Source organism: Bufo gargarizans, chromosome 4 (genome assembly GCF_014858855.1).
Source record: "Bufo gargarizans isolate SCDJY-AF-19 chromosome 4, ASM1485885v1, whole genome shotgun sequence".
NCBI lineage: Eukaryota > Metazoa > Chordata > Amphibia > Anura > Bufonidae > Bufo > Bufo gargarizans.
In genome coordinates, this window is record NC_058083.1 from 129,044,281 (window position 1) to 129,065,064 (window position 20,784).

A 20,784-nucleotide genomic window follows, 5' to 3' on the forward strand; every position below is an offset into this window, starting at 1 on the left:
TTCAGCACAGGCTCTATATCCTGGTGCCCCAACTGTGTCATCTGTAATCCTGTTGCTACCCTTAATACTGTGCCCACTGTACTTCCCAATGACTCCAAATACGATACTTCAGAAAAAAGTGCCCCAGTAGTAAAATTGACCCCTATAGTGCCCTCAGTAAAAGCATTCCCCTATAGTGCTTCCAACAATAATAATTCCTACTATTGTGGCCCAAGAAATATGCCCATACTAATACCCCCTGTAGTATCCTTAGTAATGACCCCTATAGTGTTCCTAGTATTATGATCCCCAAGTGGCTAAACTAGTAAAAAAAAAAATATATATATAAAATACCGGAGTCCTGTCCCATAGTGGTGCCTGCAATGCCGGCCACAGACCTTTTCCAGCCTGCGGCTTGAGATGACTGTGTCACTGTGCAGTTTGTACACTGTCTCATAGGTTTAAAACCTAGTGGCCTGATTCCTATAAACATGAATGGTGGGACAGAGAGCCACAAGCTTCCATGGGTGCAGAAGAATTCAACTGGATTACCATCCTGAGACTGGTGTTAAAGTTGAATTCAAGAGGCCACCTGTGGCCCCAGTCAGGTGCATATGTACCTAATGCTTCTAACCTTAATGCTGAAAGTGTGAGATCATTACATACCTGGTGGCCAGAGGATACCTTGAGTGGCCCCATTGGCATCTGCCCATCAGTAAAATTCCCTGTAGGGTCTATGGCCAGTCCACCCATGCCTGGATTACAGGTTTGTAGTTGACATCTATTGTTTTTCTACAAAAGAAAAAGCTGTTGCTATATGGGAGACATGACATTTTTTCAGTGAACCTCAGTAAACAGCAAGAGTAGACCGCAGGAAACACTGTATTTAGGGGGTTAATTACCGTACATACTTAATTCCTGGAGTTATAGCACATTCATTTATATTAGATGTATGTTGATTCTTAAAAGTTAGCATTTAAAATACCAGACTGGAAAAACAGACATGGCTAGTCCCATTCTGTGATCCCAAGAGCCTCTCCAGCTGACTTCTGATATGCCAATCAAACATATTATGATGTATTATCGCTGTCATGTAATTTAAAAAATTATCTTCTCGACATTCCTGTAGATAGACGCTCAGTCATGCAGACACTAAAATCCTGCTTCTCAGTCAGATGTAAAGCTGAGCATTTGCACAATTCTTGTTTCAGCAAAGTACAGAAGATATTTTCCATCCTGGGAAAGTAATATATGTAATCAGAAGAGTTTTGAGTGCAACGACAGCAACAAAGAACACTTATATAGGTGGACATTGGTTACATCATTTATGAAGCTGAAAATTATGGAATAGTGATCATTTCTTTGCTTCTGTTGTTGCATTTACTAATGGCTTTTTTTTACATAATGGAGCTGAGGTGCTGAAAATCTTTTTTACAGTAAGAAAAATATTGCAAATCATTTTTTATTTCCTTGGTCCCCATTTGTAAAGAGGATTATAGTACTCCTAATCACAAGGATGGGCTGGGGAAACTATCCTTATGGGCACTCCACAGAGGACATATTGGTTCTTAGTGTTTGGTGCCATGCAGGCCCAATTAAGTGCCATAGGTATGAAGACCTCCTCATCTAGATGCAATGCTTCTAGATAAAATACCTCCTATATAAATTCTGTACAAATCAGACAGAAAAAACTCCCTTTACCTCCACATGAGAACAGGTGCAGTAGGCATCGCTTATCTAGACTTTAGTAAGGCTTTTGATACTGTCCCATATAGAAGGCTTATCAATAAAGTGCAGTCTTTGAGCTTGGAATCCCATATTGTTGAATGGATTAGGCAGTGGCTGAGGGACAGGCAACAGAGAGTTGAAGTCAATGGAGTATATTCAGACCATGGTCTTGTTACCAGTGGGGTACCTCAGGGATCTGTTCGGGGACAAATATTGTTTAATATCTTTATCAGCGAAATTGCAGAAGGCCTCGGTAGTAGTAAGGTGTGTCTTTTTGCAGATGACACAAAGATTTGTAACAGGGTTGATGTTCCTGGAGGGATACATCAAATGGAAAAGGATTTATGAAAACTAGAGGAATGGTCAAAAATCTGGCAACTAAAATTTTATGTTGATAAGTGCAAAATAATGCACCTGGGGCGTAAAAACCCAAGAGCAGAATATAAAATCAGTGATACAGTCCTAACCTCAGTATCTGAGGAAAGGGATTTAGGGGTCATTATTTCAGAAGACTTAAAGGTAGGCAGACAATGTCATAGAGCAGCAGGAAATGCTAGCAGAATGCTTGGGTGTATAGGGAGAGGCATTACCAGTAGAAAGAGGGAGGTGCTCATGCCGCTCTACAGACCACTAGTGAGACCTCATTTGGAGTATTGTGCGCAGTACTGGAGACCATATCTCCAGAAGGATATTGATACTTTGGAGAGAGTTCAGAGAAGAGCTACTAAACTGGAACATGGATTGCAGGATAAAACTTACCAGGAAAGATTAAAGGACCTTAGCATGTATAGCTTGGAAGAAAGATGAGACAGAGGGGATATGATAGAAACTTTTAAATACATAAAGGAAATCAACAAGGTAAAAGAGGAGAGAATATTTAAAAGAAGAAAAACTGCTACAAGAGGACATAGTTTTAAATTAGAGGGGCAAAGATTTAAAAGAAATATCAGGAAGTATTACTTTACTGAGAGAGTAGTGGATGCATGGAATAGCCTTCCTGCAGAAGTGGCAGCTGCAAATACAGTGAAGGAGTTTAAGCATGCATGGGATAGGCATAAGGCCATCCTTCATATAAGATAGGGCCAGACGCTATCCATAGCATTCAGTATATTGGGCAGACTAGATGGGCCAAATGGTTCTTATCTGCCGACACATTCTATGTTTCAATGTTGAGGTGCAGTAAAAGTGTGACCACATGCTTTTTTTGGTGCCATTTTTTAAGCTGAGACCAGGAGTTGAGTAAAAAAAATAGAAGATATAGTGCCTGGCCTTAATACTGTTTCTCCTTTTATGATCCACTCAACATTTTAGCTTCAAAAACTGCAGCAAAAAGCATATGTGATAGCACCTTAAAATGTACCTCTGTTACCGCCTTAATACAGTTCCATACACTGAGCTCTAACACCCATGTTAACTAGGTGTAGGAGTATGACAGATACCTGAAGTTCTTGCAGATACCTGTGCATATGTATTTACCTTGTGGCAAGTCATACATTTTGATGTATGTTTTCTGTGGCAAGATTGATAGTACAATTCTACACAAGGAGATGGCATATCCAATCATCCCCACAGCAGAATTGAATTAGTGTAGTACACGAGCTTGAACATTTTCATAACCCGAGGCCATCTCTGCATTGGATGCAGTGGCCAGTAACATGAAATCAGGGGCCTTCTATTCTTCCATGGGAAATGGGACCCAAATCTATAAAGCATTTATGGCATATCCTCTGGATGTGTCATAAATGTCTGAGATAGGGATATCTCTGTAATGTGGTTCATCTCATTAGGTAGCCTGGACCTCATTATACAGTAAACGTGGGATTTAGATTGGTGGCAATAAAAGATGCCACACAGGGGCGTAGCTAAAGACTTATGGGCCCTGGTGCAAGAGTTCAGCTTGGGCCTCCTACTTTGTGGCAAGGGACAGGGAAACACTTAGCCTTCGTGCCACCTAAGGCAAAAATTGAAACAGCACCCCCCCCCCCCCCAATCCAAATTCTTGACCTAACCCCTTCCCTTCAGCCAGAGGTGCAACTTGACCAGCATGTACTTTCTATAATACCAGTGTCCGCTTATATGGCACAAGGGTCTTTGGGCCCCCTCAGGCTCCTGGGCCCGGTAGCGACTGCTACCTCTGCACCCCCTATAGCTATGCCCCTGATGCCACAGTATCCCATAAAGTTATATTCTTGTGCAAGATTTATTAAAAATAGGACAAAAGAAAGTCAAATTTGTAACAAATTGCTTACTAGATTGCTATGCACATATTCTTTATCATTAGTCTTGCTACATGTCAAGGGTGTAGCTGGGGGCAGATGCCCGAGGTTCTGTGTACCAGATGGAAGGACACCAAGCCATTTTGCTTTGGCAGTCGTATTTAGATGCAGAGAAAAACTGAGTCTTAACTCCAGGTGATAATATCTGCTCTATGTAAATAAAGGCTTTTGTGGATGATGTCTCTGAGATCATTCATCTGTGTAATTTGTTATCCATCGGTTCATTATATAGAAGTGATTTTGATCATGCCTTGCCTTCAATAAAGTACCTAGACCCACAGAAGTAGCTCCTACTGTACAAAATTTTAAGGATCCTACTGGATCTATCAACTTCAAAACATTCCTCAGCATAGATACCTGGTTGGGCTTACTGGTCAGACTGGTGCTTACAGACACACTTCACCCCATACACTTTCATGTCATTCACACTTCCCTGTGTCATTCTCATGTAGGACAATGAATACCACAAAGCGACAATGCCAATTTGGTTTTACAAGTCTCTGTTTTGTTTCTTCCTTGCTAGTAAAACACAAAGAATGGAAGGCAGTCATGCGATAAATGATGCATTAGCTGCTTGTTAGAGACAAGTTTAACCAAAGTGTTAAAGTGACGCCTTGTGTCATTAAATCTCATCATCACACTTGAAATTTGCACTTGTACACTAACTGCAATGACATGCTTGGTTAAAAGTCCCACCTAAACCAACAATCACTTCACACAAACTTCAGAGGTGAAGGGTGCCTTTGATTGTCACACTTTAACAGATAATGTCTTTTATGTCACTTAAGTTTGCGAAATTTAAGTGACATAAAAGCCTCATCAGTATAGTGACATCAACATAGTGTTATTCAGAAGAGAACAGAAAGAACATCCACATTTTATATATTTCTTGAGGAACTGAGGTTATGCTTGCAATTCCTGAAAGGTTTGCCATTGCTTTTCCTTTTTGGGGGAAACTGATTTTTCACCAAAAGGCCTCATGCACACGCCGTTGTTTAGGTCCGCATCCAAGCCGCCGTTTTGGCGGCTCGGGTGCGGACCCATTCACTTTAATGGGGCCGCAAAAGATGCAGACAGCACTCCGCTTTGCGGACAAGAATAGGCATTTATATTGCCGGCGCCCGTTCTGTTCCGCAAATTGCGGAAGGCAACATGGGTGGCTTCCGTTTTTTGTGGATCCGCAGTTTGTGGCCCGCAAAAAACGGCACAGCCGTGTGCATGAGACCAAAAAGTACCATTGGCCATATGTTAGTAAATCCAATGTCAGATCAGCACGCTTTTAGGCTATGTGCATACAGGCACAACATGGATCTTTGTTGTAGTGTTAACTGTAATAAAGCACTTGTAGACATCTTTGAGCACATGATGTCCCTCTGACTTCTTCCTTAGAAGTTGTTCTTTTAGGGGAGAATGTGGTCATGTATGGAAGTACCACATAGTTGCAAGCTGAGTGCCTATGGCTGCCTAGTATGAAAATGTAGAGACTTCATGTCCCCATTTACTGACATGCGGCTTTACAGAGATATTTTCAGTTTTGCTTTGGCAGTCAGATTTGCAAAAAAATACATAAAAGGGAACAAGAAAGAGCTGTAACAGGCAGTGAGGGTGGTCTTCACTAGGGATCTTGTCCCGCTACAGGGGAGCCACCAGGGTGCTACCTCTTGGAATACTACCGTTGTAGAGGGCAGCTGACCCATAGTAAACAGACAGTCTAAAAACAGGTAGAGGTACAGTACATAGACAATCACAAAGGTAGCGTAGTTCAGGCTTCAGAAAGAACCCACAGGTGTCCAGCCATTGTCTTTCAGAAATTGGATTAATTGTGTTACCCTTTAAGAACCAGGAAACATGAATGCAACCTATGTCTTGCAGTCTTGTGCAGGCTATGGCCTGCAACAGGGGAAATAGGACTTTGGTGGCTGTCCCTGCTGCAGGGCAAGGGCTAGGTCGGTGATGCGACGGCTGTGCCCACCCTTGATAGCGGGACGGTGGCAGGCATGGAGTACTGTCATGACTAGAGTGTAACCATATTATTTGCCTATTTTGCATTAGCTTCTCAATCACACAGTATTGTGCACTAGAAATAGTATTGTGCATGAGAGCACCACTGAGACCAGTATTGGTGAATATACCTCAGGTGGATTTTCTCATAATATTTTGCTTTATGCCACACTCTCAAAACATAGCAACATAGCTTCTTGGTCAGTGTAAAATTCGCAACAGGGCCCTCTAAATACCATGTTCCATTTATAATACTGGTGTATTTTTATATGGCAGAGGGACCATTCTGCCCCCCTTAGGCAACCGTACCTGAGCATAACTGCTACTGCTGCACCACGCAACAGATTTTCGTAACAAAGGTACTTTGATACTTGGAGCACAGACTGTGCATGTGCTGCCACACTTCCAGATAGCGGCACATGAACAGCCTCTGCCCTTCCATTAGTACTCGGAGCTCTGACTGTCCGTCCTTGACAATCAAGCGGCGGGGGAAGTGTTCTCAGTTATGGGGGACACACCCTCACCGGTGGAGAACTTTGGAGGATGAGATCAATTGATTGGCTCATTACTATAAAAATAAAAACATTTATTAGACCAGTTCAAAGCTTCGGTTAATATTTTAATGTTATGTTTTGCACCGAACCTAGGAGTCGATATTCCTGTAAACTTCAGGCAATAACTATTGTATCATAAAATAGAAAAGTAACTGTGTTTACAGTAACATACTACTGTCCTTGATAGCTAATTTTTAACTTGTTTATCAGAATGTATTTGACTACAGTTCTAGTACCGTAAAATGGCAGCCATGATGTACATTACAAAAGTTTCACCAGCAGTTGTCAAAGCCATCAATGGTGGAATATAATATAGGCAGTTTGGTCCTTAACAACCTGTGCCATACTAGTACAGCACAGGCAGGAGTTCACAAAGGGCCTGTATCACACTGTTATGGCACACTCATGAGTATTACCAAGTGCCTGCACAACCAGGATCAGGTCTGAAACTGTAATAGAGTCAGGGGTGGATTAGGAACTTAAAGTGGCCCTGGAAAAAATACTAAAAAGTGGCCCCGTTTTGTAGCCAGGTCCAAGTTGATGGAATACAGAGCCAACACAAATAGGCGGAACCAGCAATACCATTTTGCAGCACTTTATACCACCCCAACAGAGCAAAATACCAGAGTCCCTCACAAAATACTGCCCCCATCAGCACAAAATACATCCCCAAAAACCTCCACTGGCCGGCCGTGAGGAGGGCTCAGGCGGTCCCTTAAGCATCGGCCCACCATGAAATTTTCGTGTAAGGTCTATGGCCATTCCGCCCCTGAATAGAGTCACCGTCCTGTTTTAATTACAGAGGTCCAAGATACCTTTGTTTATCCCCTTGTATGTTGCAATCAAAGCACATTGCACCAGATAAGGAGAAAGCAAGCTAAGGATCTTCCTTAGACCGTGCTATAGGGAATTCCTCTGTCAAATGGCATACCCATACCTTGAATGGGTGCAACAGAGATCCAAGAACATGTTTAATGTATATTGTGGAAAACAAGGAGAAAACAAAGTTTGGACGCCCCTTAGTTCATGTCATTGAAATACTCTATGACACAATCTATATCTGTACGACACCTTGTATAGGCAGACTGCCCGGGTCCATTGAAGGACCCTAGGACTGTGCTTTCAGGATGTCTGTTGTTAGAGCTTACTTAGTGATGCCCTAACAACAGATGGTGTACTTATCTCTTTCCTGACTTCTATCAAATATTTATTAAAGCAAGCTCTGATAGAATTAGAAAAATCACTACAGTAAAAATGCTATGCATAGATATCTAAACCAAAAAATTAAACAAGTAGAGTTTGAAAACTTGAAATTACATATTAGAATGCATTTAAAACCTAATAGAAATAAGAAATTGGAGTTGTTTGTAGGATCCTTAGGTCCTTGTACCTAATGAATGGATATGGAGGGGCGAAGGGGTTTTGAGTTTAGTTCCTTTCAAACCTTAAAGTGGTTTCTTGGGATCATTATGGCCTTTAACAATATATTCATAAACCAGTACAGTGGCTTATCTCATGTATATTGTCCCTTTGTTTAGTTTATCTTTTGTTTGTTTATTCTTTTTAATTTGGACTTTCCTGACCCATTTTTGCCATGTAAACAATCTCTCTGGTTTGTTTCTATCATGTATGTAGCATTTCCCGATGCTGTATCCAACCAAACCCATGATGCATTTCTCCTTTCTCTGCCACAGCTCCAGCGCCGCCCCTAACGAGGCAGCTTATTTATAACTCCTCCCAACCAGCACACCATGAATTTAATCACAAGACCACTTCATCCATAACTCACATTTGTACATGCACATATGCATGGGAGCACTTGTGCAACTTAAAGGGGTTATACAATAGACAAATAGCCCCCACAATGCCCAGGCCCCTCCAGATCCATGCATGACCACTGCTGCATCTCCCCATTGCGCAGATCAAATCATCCGGCGATGGGGTGGAGCAGCCAATAGCATGCTGCAATGGTCGTGAGCCTCCCTAGTGTCACCCGTGATGCTGGTGATGCTGGTCACCGTCACGACCTGGTATTGGCTGCTCCCCCTATCGCCGGATGTTTTCATTGGCGCGATGGGGAGATGCAGGTTTGAGATTGTGCAGGGATCCGGAGGGACGCAGGTGCTGGGGACCGAGTAAGTATCGTCTATAAGAGAAGCCGGGCATTATGGGGAAGGGGGGTATTTGTACTATTGGATAACCTCTTTAAGCTTCAAGAATGTTTTCAATTATATACAGTAGGCACACACAAGCGGGGAGCTACAGAAAATATCCCATAACCACTATTGTAACGATGATGATGTCGGTACTATATACAGTATATATATATATATATATATATATATATATATACAGTACAGACCAAAATTTTGCACACACCTTCTCATTCAAAGAGTTTTCTTTATTTTCATGACTATGAAAATTGTAGATTCATACTGAAGGCATCAAAACTATGAATTAACACATGTGGAATTATATACATAACAAAAAAGTGTGAAACAACTGAAAATATGTCATATTCTAGGTTCTTCAAAGTAGCCACCATTTGCTTTGATTACTGCTTTGCACACTCTTGGCATTCTCTTGATGAGCTTCAAGAGGTAGTCATCTGAAAAGGTTTTCACTTCACTGGTGTGCCCTGTCAGGTTTAATAAGTGGGATTTCTTGCCTTATAAATGGGGTTGGGACCATCAGTTGCGTTGTGGAGAAGTCAGGTGGATACACAGCTGATAGTCCTACTGAATAGACTGTTAGAATTTGTATTATGGCAAGAAAAAAGCAGCTAAGTAAAGAAAAACGAGTGGCCATCATTACTTTAAGAAATGAAGGTCAGTCAGTCCGAAAAATTGGGAAAACTTTGAAAGTGTCCCCAAGTGCAGTCACAAAAACCATCAAGCGCTACAAAGAAACTGGCTCACATGCGGACCGCCCCAGGAAAGGAAGACCAAGAGTCACCTCTGCTGCGGAGGATAAGTTCATCCGAGTCACCAGCATCAGAAATCGCAGGTTAACAGCAGCTCAGATTAGAGACCAGGTCAATGCCACACAGAGTTCTAGCAGCAGACACATCTGTAGAACAACTATTAAGAGGAGACTGTGTGAATCAGGCCTTCATGGTAGAATATCTGCTAGGAAACCACTGCTAAGGACAGGCAACAAGCAGAAGAGACTTGTTTGGGCTAAAGAACACAAGGAATGGACATTAGACCAGTGGAAATCTGTGCTTTGGTCTGATGAGTCCAAATTTGAGATCTTTGGTTCCAACCACCGTGTCTTTGTGCGACGCAGAAAAGGTGAACAGATGGACTCTACATGCCTGGTTCCCACTGTGAAGCATGGAGGAGGAGGTGTGATGGCGTGGGGGTGCTTTGCTGGTGACACTGTTGGGGATTTATTCAAAATTGAAGGCATACTGAACCAGCATGGCTACCACAGCATCTTGCAGCGACATGCTATTCCATCCGGTTTGCGTTTAGTTGGACCATCATTTATTTTTCAACAGGACAATGACCCCAAACTCACCTCCAGGCTGTGTAAGGGCTATTTGACCATGAAGGAGAGTGATGGGGTGCTGCGCCAGAGTCACCGGACCTGAACCCAATTGAGATGGTTTGGGGTGAGCTGGACCGCAGAGTGAAGGCAAAAGGGCCAACAAGTGCTAAGCATCTCTGGGAACTCCTTCAAGACTGTTGGAAGACCATTTCAGGTGACTACCTCTTGAAGCTCATCAAGAGATTGCCAAGAGTGTGCAAAGCAGTAATCAAAGCAAAAGGTGGCTACTTTGAAGAACCTAGAATATGACATATTTTCAGTTGGTCTGTACTTTTGGTCTGTACTGTACATATATATATATATATATATATATATATACACACACACACACACACACACACATATATCCTTTATCCCAGGGATGCTCAACCTGCGGCCCTCCAGCTGTTGTAAAACTACAACTCCCACCATGCCCTTCTTTAGGCTGTCCGGGAATAATGGGTATGTAGTTTTGCAACAGCTGGAGGGCCGCAGGTTGAGCATGCCTGCTTTATCCTATTTCATTGGGCCATTTTTCTATTCCAGATACTCTATGAGTTGCCATTTCTCCAAAACCAATAATACACTGATTACTTCCACGACTTGTAACTAATTCTTAGTGTTACATTGGAATTAATACTGTGAATGTGTCATGTCAACACATCACATAGCCATGAATTCCTTTAGCCTCAGTTTGGAGAAGGGGACATATTTTAGATTTCCAGCTAATCGCTACCCTTGGAGCCAGAAAGATGAGGTTGGCTGATCTGAAGTTAAGCTGTATATGTTCTTGCAGTGAAGGTCATGTCACATTGTAGTTCATACACGTACGGTAACCGTACAGACAGCCTTTGATAATTCCTCCTCTGTTTCCATTATATGGTTTCTAATCCGCTGTTATTTTGCCAATATCCTCTACAGACAAGAAGACATGATTGTTTCCAAACATGAAATCATTTGAAAGGTTTGCTTAGTTTTATGACTCCAATGTAATTAGACAGCGAGTGACTGTACGCCATATGCATTTATTGCTCTTCATAGCATGTGTTACTTTGATGTGCTAGGTTAGAAACCTAACTCTTTTCTTGTGTTGCCTTCCTCCTGGGTCTTTATACTGCTTAGCAGCTGAGTCCAGACTTTGAAACACAGCCTAATTTGGAGGCAGATGCTGCAGCTGCTACTGTCATTTCAACTGAATTTTTCACTTTGATGTTGCCTTGAAATCCTGCAAACTGCATTAGGGAAGCAACCTGTACTATTGGATAGCTCCAAGCTCATCATTTTAGACATTTAATGATAGGTCCCATTCTGTGTAGTGTAATCACAAAATGAGCCATAATCATGTGATTTACATCTTTTAATACAAATAAAGTCAATAAAACTGAAATGCTTTGACTTCTATTGTTCCTGATATTGACAGAGTAATTAGAAGATCAGACAAGGCAGATAAATAATGCAAAATATATTTTCAATTAAGAGCATTGCTTGTCTTATAGTCATATTTCAAGTATGGCTTTTTAAAGTGCCAAGTCATCCAGAGATTCCCTACACTACATCTCTATGGGTTTCAATACATCTAAAAAAAAAAATTCCTTTTTCCTCTGTCCTTTTATTTCCACCCTTCTTTTCTGCTGTATCCATTTTAATGCAATACAAAGTTTGGACTTCATTTCAAACTGACCCCCACCTTCATGTGATATGCTCATTAAAATCCATATTATGCATATCAAATAGAGAAACACTGTTTCATACAGTAGGACAATTCCTTATGTAGGAAAATTTATGTTTCCAATATATAGCGCCTTCATGCAGCTGCTCGCCATGTTGGGTTGTGCTCAGGGCACATCTTGTTGGGCATTTCTGTGTAATTCAGCTGCTCCTGTCTTCACTGGGCTGAATTCCCAGTTTAAGAGGATCTGGCTTGCCAGTGCTGCTTTCAGTAGAATTCCAGTGAAATCTAAATTCAGTTTAAAGATGCCCTTCAGAAACAGTGGCTGCCAATTGCTGGCTGTAGCCTCCACTGAATAGATTCCAGTGCTGTTTTTTTTCTCCTATGCCTTCCCATTTCCTAACAATCGATGACAGAATTTTTTAACTTCCAATATGCTATGGAAGCCATGCACTGTCGGGACATATTTTAAATTGGGAGTGAACCAGATAGCATCACAGCCTTGGTTCACTCCCTCTTGAGAATTTTGGCCCCTTGATAGACCATGGATGAAAATACCAGCACCTATTGTTCGGAAACAGGGAAGCCAAGTTTTTATTTACTATTTATTTTTTGGGTACACTTGTGGCGAGAGCTATTTATTAAAACAATAATTCTTTCACTAATGCTCTGTAAGGTTTGGAAGCGTGATAGGGCCACGTGGCAGTGACACAGACGCACCAGTCCGGGTAAAGTAACGTAAAGATTTATTTCAGCTCCAGACGAGCTGTTACCAGCCTGCAGATTGCCTGTGTCTGTCAGCTAGGCTCTTCTCCCAGCCAGCCCTACTGGTTTACTCTGGCTTTTAAACACCTCTAATGAGACACACTTTTTTCTCAGCTACTTTCACACTCGCGTTTTGGGCGGATCCGTCATGGATCTGCAAAAACTGATCCGTTACAATAATACAACCGCATGCATCCATCGTGAACGGACCATTTGCATTATCTGTAACATAGCCAAGGCAGATCCGTCATGAACTCCATTGAAAGTCAATGGGAGACAGATCCGTTTTCTATTGCGCCAGATTGTGTCAGAGAAAACAGATCCGTCCCCATTGACTTACATTGTGTGCCAGGACGGATCCGTTTGGCTCAGTTTCGTCAAGCGGACAACAAAATACTGCAGGCAGCATTTTGGTGTCCATTTCCAGAGCGCAGGCAAACTGATGCATTCTGAGTGGATCATTTTCCATTCAGAATGCATTAGGGCAAAAATGAGCCATTTTGGACCGCTTGTGAGAGCCCATGACGAATCCCACAAACGGAAAGCTAAAACGCAAGTGTGAAAGTAGCCGTAACTTTCTGGGCAGATATACACTCCGTCCAATACAATTCCTGCCATCTGCCTACACATCCCCCTCTTCTCTAGACCGGAGATCTGGGCACTTTGAGCAATCATGCAATGGACTCTTGACAACGTGTCCGCATTGCCTTGTGATTTCCCTGTTCTGTGTTCCAGGGAAAAATTTAAAGCAGGTAGTACTTCAAGGATTCCAATGCCCACTTCACTGTTAAGCATTCACATTCTATGATTGCGTAGTTCTCTTCAGCCGGCATCAACTTCCTGCTTAAATACAAAACTAGGTATTCTTCACAGTTTACCGTTTGCAATAGGACTGCCCCCAGACCTGTGTCAGAGGCATCTGTCTGGACCAAGAATTCTTTGGCCTCTTCCAGTCTTACGGCACACTTTTCTGCATTTATTGTAAGGCCTGCGTCACCTATAGCATCTAGTACCGCCTGTACTTTACTGAGGTGACTTCCCCAGTCTGCACTAAACACAATCACATCGTCTAGGTAAGCTGCTGCGTAACTACTATGGGGTCTTAAAATTAAATCCATCAACCTCTGGAATGTTGCTGGCACCCCATGTAACCCAAACAGCATGTTTATGTACTGGAACAAACCTTCCTTGGCTCTATCCATTAAGGGAATTTGCCATTACCCTTTTGTAAGGTCCAGAATCATCATGTACCTGGCCCCACCTAGTTTATCAATCAGTTCATCGACCCTGGGCATGGGCTATGCATCAAATTTGGAGATTTCATTTAACTTCCTAAAGTCATATCGCCATGTCCCATTTGGTTTGGGAATCAACACTATTGGGCTGGACTACTCACTTTGAGACACTTCAATTACCCCCAATTCCAGCATACGCTTCACTTCAGCCGAGACTGCTTCCCGACGGGCTTCTGGTATTCTACAGGGTTTCAGGTTTACTTTTTTTCCTGGCTCTGTAACAATATCATGTTTTATCAGGTGGGTCCTCCTGGGCAGATCCGAGATCTTTCTTTTGTTTCTTTGCAGGAACTATTTTATCTCTCCTATTTTAATTATGGGAGCTGGATGTGGTGACCTACTACTCTTGGGACTAGCAGCGATCAAGGCCTCCCTATCATTCCAACTTTTTATTAAGTTCACATGATACACCTGATACTTTTTCCGTCTTCCTGGTTGATGCACCTTATAATTTACTTCTCCAAACTTTTCTACTACTTCATAAGGGCCTTGCCATTTTGCTAGGAACTTACTTTCGACTGTTGGCACCAACACTAATACCCGGTCGCCCGGACTGAATTGCCTAATTTTTGCTGCCCGGTTATATACTCTACATTGGGCTTCCTGCGCCTTTTGCAGGTGTTCTCTAACAATGGGAAAAACCTTTTCGATTCGCTCCTGCATTTGCGTCACGTATTCAATAACGCTTCTATATGGGGTGGCCTCGGCTTCCCAGGTTTCTTTTTCCACATCTAACAGTCCCCTTGGGTGTCGACCATAAACCAGCTCAAAAGGTGATAAACCTGAAATTGAGAACATCAGGTATGGAAGGAGACAGTCCCAGTCTCAACCATCTTTTTCCACTACCTTTTTTAGCATATGTTTCAGGGTTCTTTTAAATTGCTCAACAAACCCATCTGTCTGGGGATGATACACCGAGGTACGTATGTGCGCCACCTTAAACATCTGGCACAGCTCCTTCATAGGATTTCTTTTGAGATCCCTGTCCTAGAGAACATAAAGAACAACTCATGTGCAATATTTTTAGAAGCTATATTTTTTAAGGGAACCGCTTCCGTATATTGTGTGGCATAGTCTACAGCCACAAGGATGGACTGGTGTCCCCGGCCCAACTTTACAATAGGCCCTATTAAATTAATCCCTAACCTCTCAAAGGGTACCTCGATGATGGGGAAGGGTATCATGTGACAGCAAAAATGCTTCACCGATGCCGTTATCTGGTATATTGGGCAGGACTTACAGTACTCAACTTTCCAATAGATCCCAATCCAATAAAACCTCCGGAGAACCCTTTCTTGGGTCTTCTGGGTTCCCAGGTGTACCCCTAGAACATGGCTATGTGCCATGTCCAGCACTTTGTGTCGATAGGACTGGGGAACCAGCAAATGCTCAACAATTTCCAGATCTTTCTGGACCACTCTACATAGGACGGAGATTATTATTCATAGCGAAGTGAGGAAATTGCAGATCAGCCCCAGGACTTTGGGGAACACCATTAACCTCTTAAGGACACAGGGCGTACAGGTACGCCCTGATGTCCTGGTACTTAAGGACACAGGGTGTACCTGTATGCCCTGTGTAGTTCTGATCACCGTAGTACTGAACAGGTAGGAACTAATGTTAGTGACCACTCATGAAGTCGACCTTGACGTGATGAGTGGCTTATTACGCTTTGGCCAAAATGTACACCAATGCCTTATTCAACATCCAGCATAAAGGCAGGGCAGAGTGCTGGTTGCAGAGTGCGATTGCATTTGTGTTTTTGCGTTTGTATTATGCAGATAATGCAGCATGTCCGCCCCAAGGTGAACCTGCCTATGACCGCCTGTACAAAATCAGGCCTGTCATCGAACACTTCGGGTCCACATTTTTGGAGGCCTATCTAAATGGAAGGGAGGTCGTGGTTGATTAATCTCTCATTGCTTTCAAGGGGAGACTCATTTTCCGCCAGTATGTTCCCTCTAAGCGGGCGAGGTATGGTGTGAAGCTGTACAAACTTTGTGAGAATACCTCAGGGCACACTTACAAGTTTCGTGTGTACGAGGGGCGAGATTCCCGTATTGAACCCCCCAGAAGGTCCTTCACTCTGGGTGTTAGCGGGAAACTTGTGTGGGACCTTATGCACCCACTGTTAGATAAGGGTTACCACCTGTACGTGGATAACTTTTATACTAGTATCCCCTTGTTCCAATCCCTCTCAGCCAGATTTACGTCCGCTTGTGGGACTGTGCAGAAAAATCAACGCAGCCGCCCTACCTACCCCCTCCAGGTACTTATCCCCAGGGGTGAGACCCGTGCCCTTACCAGTGGAAACCTGATGCTGGTCAGATATAAGGACAAGAGGGATGTCCTTGTACTGTCCACAATTCACGGTAATGGCATCACCCCTGTCCCTGCGCAAGGTATCGCGACCAACGGTCCTCAAACCCGATTGTATCGTTGACTACAATCGGTATATGGGAGGAGTTGATCTCTCTGATCAAGTCCTCAAGCCATATAATGCCATGCGCAAAAATCGGGCATGGTACAAAAAAGTTGCGGTCTACTTGGTGCAGGTTGCCTTGTACAACTCTTTTGTGCTGTCCCGCAGCGCTGGCAACACAGGGAAATTCGTGCAGTTCCATGAGGCAATCCTCAAGACGGTCCGCAAAAAAGTGCAGAGTGTGTCGCAGGAGGTGAATACGGCAGGACACCACCACTCAGAGTAAACAAGGGTGGGCCAGAGGGGTAAAAGAGGAGGGGTTTGATAAGCAAAGCGCTGTGGGGCCTGGTGCTCATGAACACCGCCCCTGGGCACCTTCAGAACCTAATTACCATATGGTATAAAAGTGTTTATTGGAGCAAATCGGCAATGGACTGCAATATGAAAGGTACCATAGTAATCTGGGGAAAGTAATGGAGAACCTGATCTGAGTGGTCTGTAATGGTCATATTCGATGAAAGACTCCCTTTAAAACGGAAAATTAGCCAAAAATTTTTAATTCTGAAATGTTATCTCCATTTGCCATTAACTCTTGTGGAACACCTAAAGGGGTTAACAACATTTCTAAAATCAGTTTTGAATACCTTGAGGGGTGGTTTCTATTATGTAAGCCTCACAAAGTGACTTCAGACCTGAACTGGTCCTTAAAAAGTGGGTTTTTGAAAATTTCAGAAAAATGTCAAGATTTGCTTCTAAACTTCTAAGCCTTGTAACATCCCCAAAAAATAAAATGGCATTCCCAAAATGATCCAAACTTGAAGTAGACATATGGGGAATGTAAAGTAATAACTGTTTTTGGAGGTATTACTATGTATTATAGATGTGGAGAAATTGAAACTTGGAAATTTGCTCATTTTTAAAAGAAATTGGCAAATTTGTTATTTTTTAATTAATTTTTTTGACTCCATTTTACCAGTGTCATGAAGTACAATATGTGACGAAAAAACAATCTAAGAATGGCCTGGATAAGTAAAAGCGTTTTAAAGTTATTCTTACAGAAAGTGACACTGGTCAGATTTGCAAAAAATGGCCTGGTCCTTAAGGTGAAAATGAGCCTGTTCCATAAGGGGTTAATAACCCCTACATTTTCCCTGGCGTGTCTAAGGGTATCATCCTTCAGCTGGGCGTGCCAAAGTTATCTCGGTTTACTTCTAACTCTGGCATTTCTTGGAGGTTGGGGTCAACTTCATCTTCCCCGCGAAGACCTGTAGCAGAGACGTCTCCTCCTCCCCCTGAGGTCGACCTTAACACTATCATCCGGAGGAGGCTTCCGGTCTTCCTTTGCTACAGACCTATTTTTCCATAGTTCCCAAAACAGAGGGAAATTCTTCCCTACAATTACACTATGCATAAGGGTTTTCACCACACCCACTTCATATTCCACTATTCCCTGTGGCGTCTCTATTTTTGCGAGGGCCACAGGATACCTTTTGGTGTCCCCATGAATACATATTACATTCACAAATCGATCGGATATACAGTATATATTCCGGGTACAAAACTGGCAACGACGTGACCGGGCAGCCATTCACCATTAGTTTGCACACTTGTGGTTCAGTCTCTCGGCCCACGGTAGCCAGACACGACAGGGCTGCAAACAGTGACGGACGTCGGCTGGAGTTACATTCCATAGCCTCTGTGGTCAGTGGACACTGAGCCATGATGTGACCAAACTCCCGGGACCTCCAACACTGGACCTGCCCTGGTTTCCGGAGCATGGAGTCTCTCCTGGGACCTGGGGTTTCTTTGTCATTCCCTTTTGCCACAGGATGACGTTTGCCCATCATGGCCCTACTATTCCCAGAGGTCCCCGGGTTGGTGAGCCCCTCCTGGAGATTTCCCTCTGTGGCAATAAACCTCTCCACTAGGTCCACTAGCGTTTCTGCCCCCTGGGGATCCCCCTGGTCAACCCACCGCTGCAGCTTACTGGGGAGAGCCCGTGAGAAAAGGTCAACGACCACCCTCTCAACAATCTGGGCTGGAGTGCAGACAATTGGTTCCAGCCATTTTTTTACCAGATGAAACAAATCAAACATTTGTGAACGAGGAGGCCGGTCTGACTGGTATACCCAAGTCCTGACTCTTCTGGCCTGTACCGCTGTGGTGACCCCAAATGAGCAAGAATTTCGGCTGTCAGTTTTGCATAGTCTCGAACGTCTTGCTCACTGAGGTCATGATAGACTTTCTGGGGCTCATCTATCAGGTAGGGTGCAAGTACCACTACCCACTCTTCCGGAGGAAGTTTCTTCCTTTGGGCTGCCCTCTCAAAAATAGTAAGGTAAGGCTCCACTTCGTCCTCGGGAGTCAGAAGGGAGCGTTGCATGACTTCCCTGGCACCCCAGCTCGCAGAACCCCTCCTTACATGGGCCTCAGAATGTGCCAACACCACCTCTTTTACAATGCCAGCATTAGACGAGTGGTTTGTTCCTGGGACTGGTGCTGCTGCTCTAAGGCATGTTCTTGGGCCTGCACCAGAGTTTTTGCCACTTCCTTCATACGGTGGGTTTGGGACTGCATGGTAGATTGTCCTTGTAGCCGCTGAGGAGAATCTTTTAGCGTGTATATTTGTCACGCCGTAGCTCTTAGCAACGGCTCTGCTGCACGCATCCTCCACCACTTGTAAGGTTTGGAAGCGCGATAGAGCCGCGTGGTGGTGATGCAGACGTACCAGTCTGAGTAAAGTAACGTAAAGCTTTATTTGTTACCAGCCTACAGATTTCCTGTGTCTGTCAGCTAGGCTCTTCTCCCAGCCAGCCCTACTGGTTAACTCAGACTTTTAAACACCTCTAATGAGACACTCTTTTTCCTCAGCTGAACCTGCTGAGGTTCCCACACTCTCTGTAGTGGAGTGGGAGTGGTGAGACCACCAACTACCTCTTTACCACTCGGACCAGATTTTATCATTTACCAACAGTTCAGAAACTAGGCTCCTGAACAAAACAGCACTATCCGGCTTTTAATATCATATCCAGCTTAACTTTTTGGGCAAGATATACACTCTGTCCAATACAATTCCTGCCATCTGCCTAAAGCCCCCAATATCCTAAAAATTTACCGCTACTATGTGCTGAGTACTAAAATAGGGCAACCTGCCTTAACGTCAGAAACAACTGCACTGCAAATAAGTGATAAACCCGTGCTGACACTTACCTAAATAAAACCCTCAATGCACTTCTAACTTGGAGGACTGTAATTATACAACGAAAAAGAGAATCGCAGACTCAGTAGTCAAGTTAATAACAAAATCTTTTTAGTCTGATTATCTGCAAGTCCCTGTGAATTTTCAAGCCCCGATCAGTGGCTGAAGTGCTCAAATGGAAGCCAGCAGGTAGTTCCAAAGGAAATTCAGTGTGATGTCACGTGCTGCCTAAGGGTTAACTCCCACACTGCCGCAGTCTAGATTATGAGACCAGATGGAGAGGTGAGTTTTTGAGATCTATTCCCATTGTGTGGGGCTGCATGGTGGTTGCTGCTGCTGTGATGCTATGTCTGTGGGTTTGTGGGGGCCCATTACTATGAGGTCTTAACTTGCCCTCAGTGGTGGTGTTGGGCTGCAGAGTCTCACCAAACTGTAGGTGCTGTGCTGCAATGGAGGTGGTCGTCATGTAGCATTGGACAAAATTAGTGTAGGGATGCACTCAACAGAGGTCACATTTTGATCAAAACATATATGAAGTGCCTCATCAGCGATGATCAAACATTTTACTGAGAAGGAATAGATCAATACATGGCATGTGGATGTGCAATCCATATCCTTTCTACACAGTCTACTACATCAGTCATTATCGTTATGATAACCAATATCACTTTGGTATCTGAAGATCCCCTGATATAACCTGTATTCTTATGTATCACATGTCTTTTTAAAAAAGATATATAGTACTGCTAAAAATCCTCAATGGAATCTTTTTATAGCAGGTTCAAGAGGTCAGCAAAGAAAACACTACCAATAACACAGGTTTTGGGTTCCTTGCTTAACATAGAATCAAATGAAATGATATGATGGATGGCAATTGTTTGCATGAAATATCAACATTAAATATCATAGGGAGGGATAGATTTTCTGACCCTTAGGCCTCATGCGCACGGCCTCCGTTCCGTTTTTCTTTTGCGGATAGGATGGGGACTCATTCATTTCAATGGGTCAGCCAAAAAATGCTGATAGTTCATCCGTTTGTGCTCTGTGTCAGTTGTCCGTGTTTCCCTTCAGCAAAAAAAATTGTGCACGTCCTACTTTTTTCACATTTGCGGACAAGGATAGGCATTTATTACAAGGGATCTGTGAAAAAAAATACGGATCCTCCCAAAAAAACGGATGCCGCATCCTTTTTTTTAGCGGATGCACAATTTGCGAACACAAAAAACAACTGTCGTGTGCATGAGGCCTTATTCATATACTCTGAAATCTCATGTTAGGTTACTTTCACACTCGCGTTTAGTGCGGATCCATCTTGTTTCTGCATAGACGGATCCGCACCAATAATGCAAATGCTTGCATCCGTTA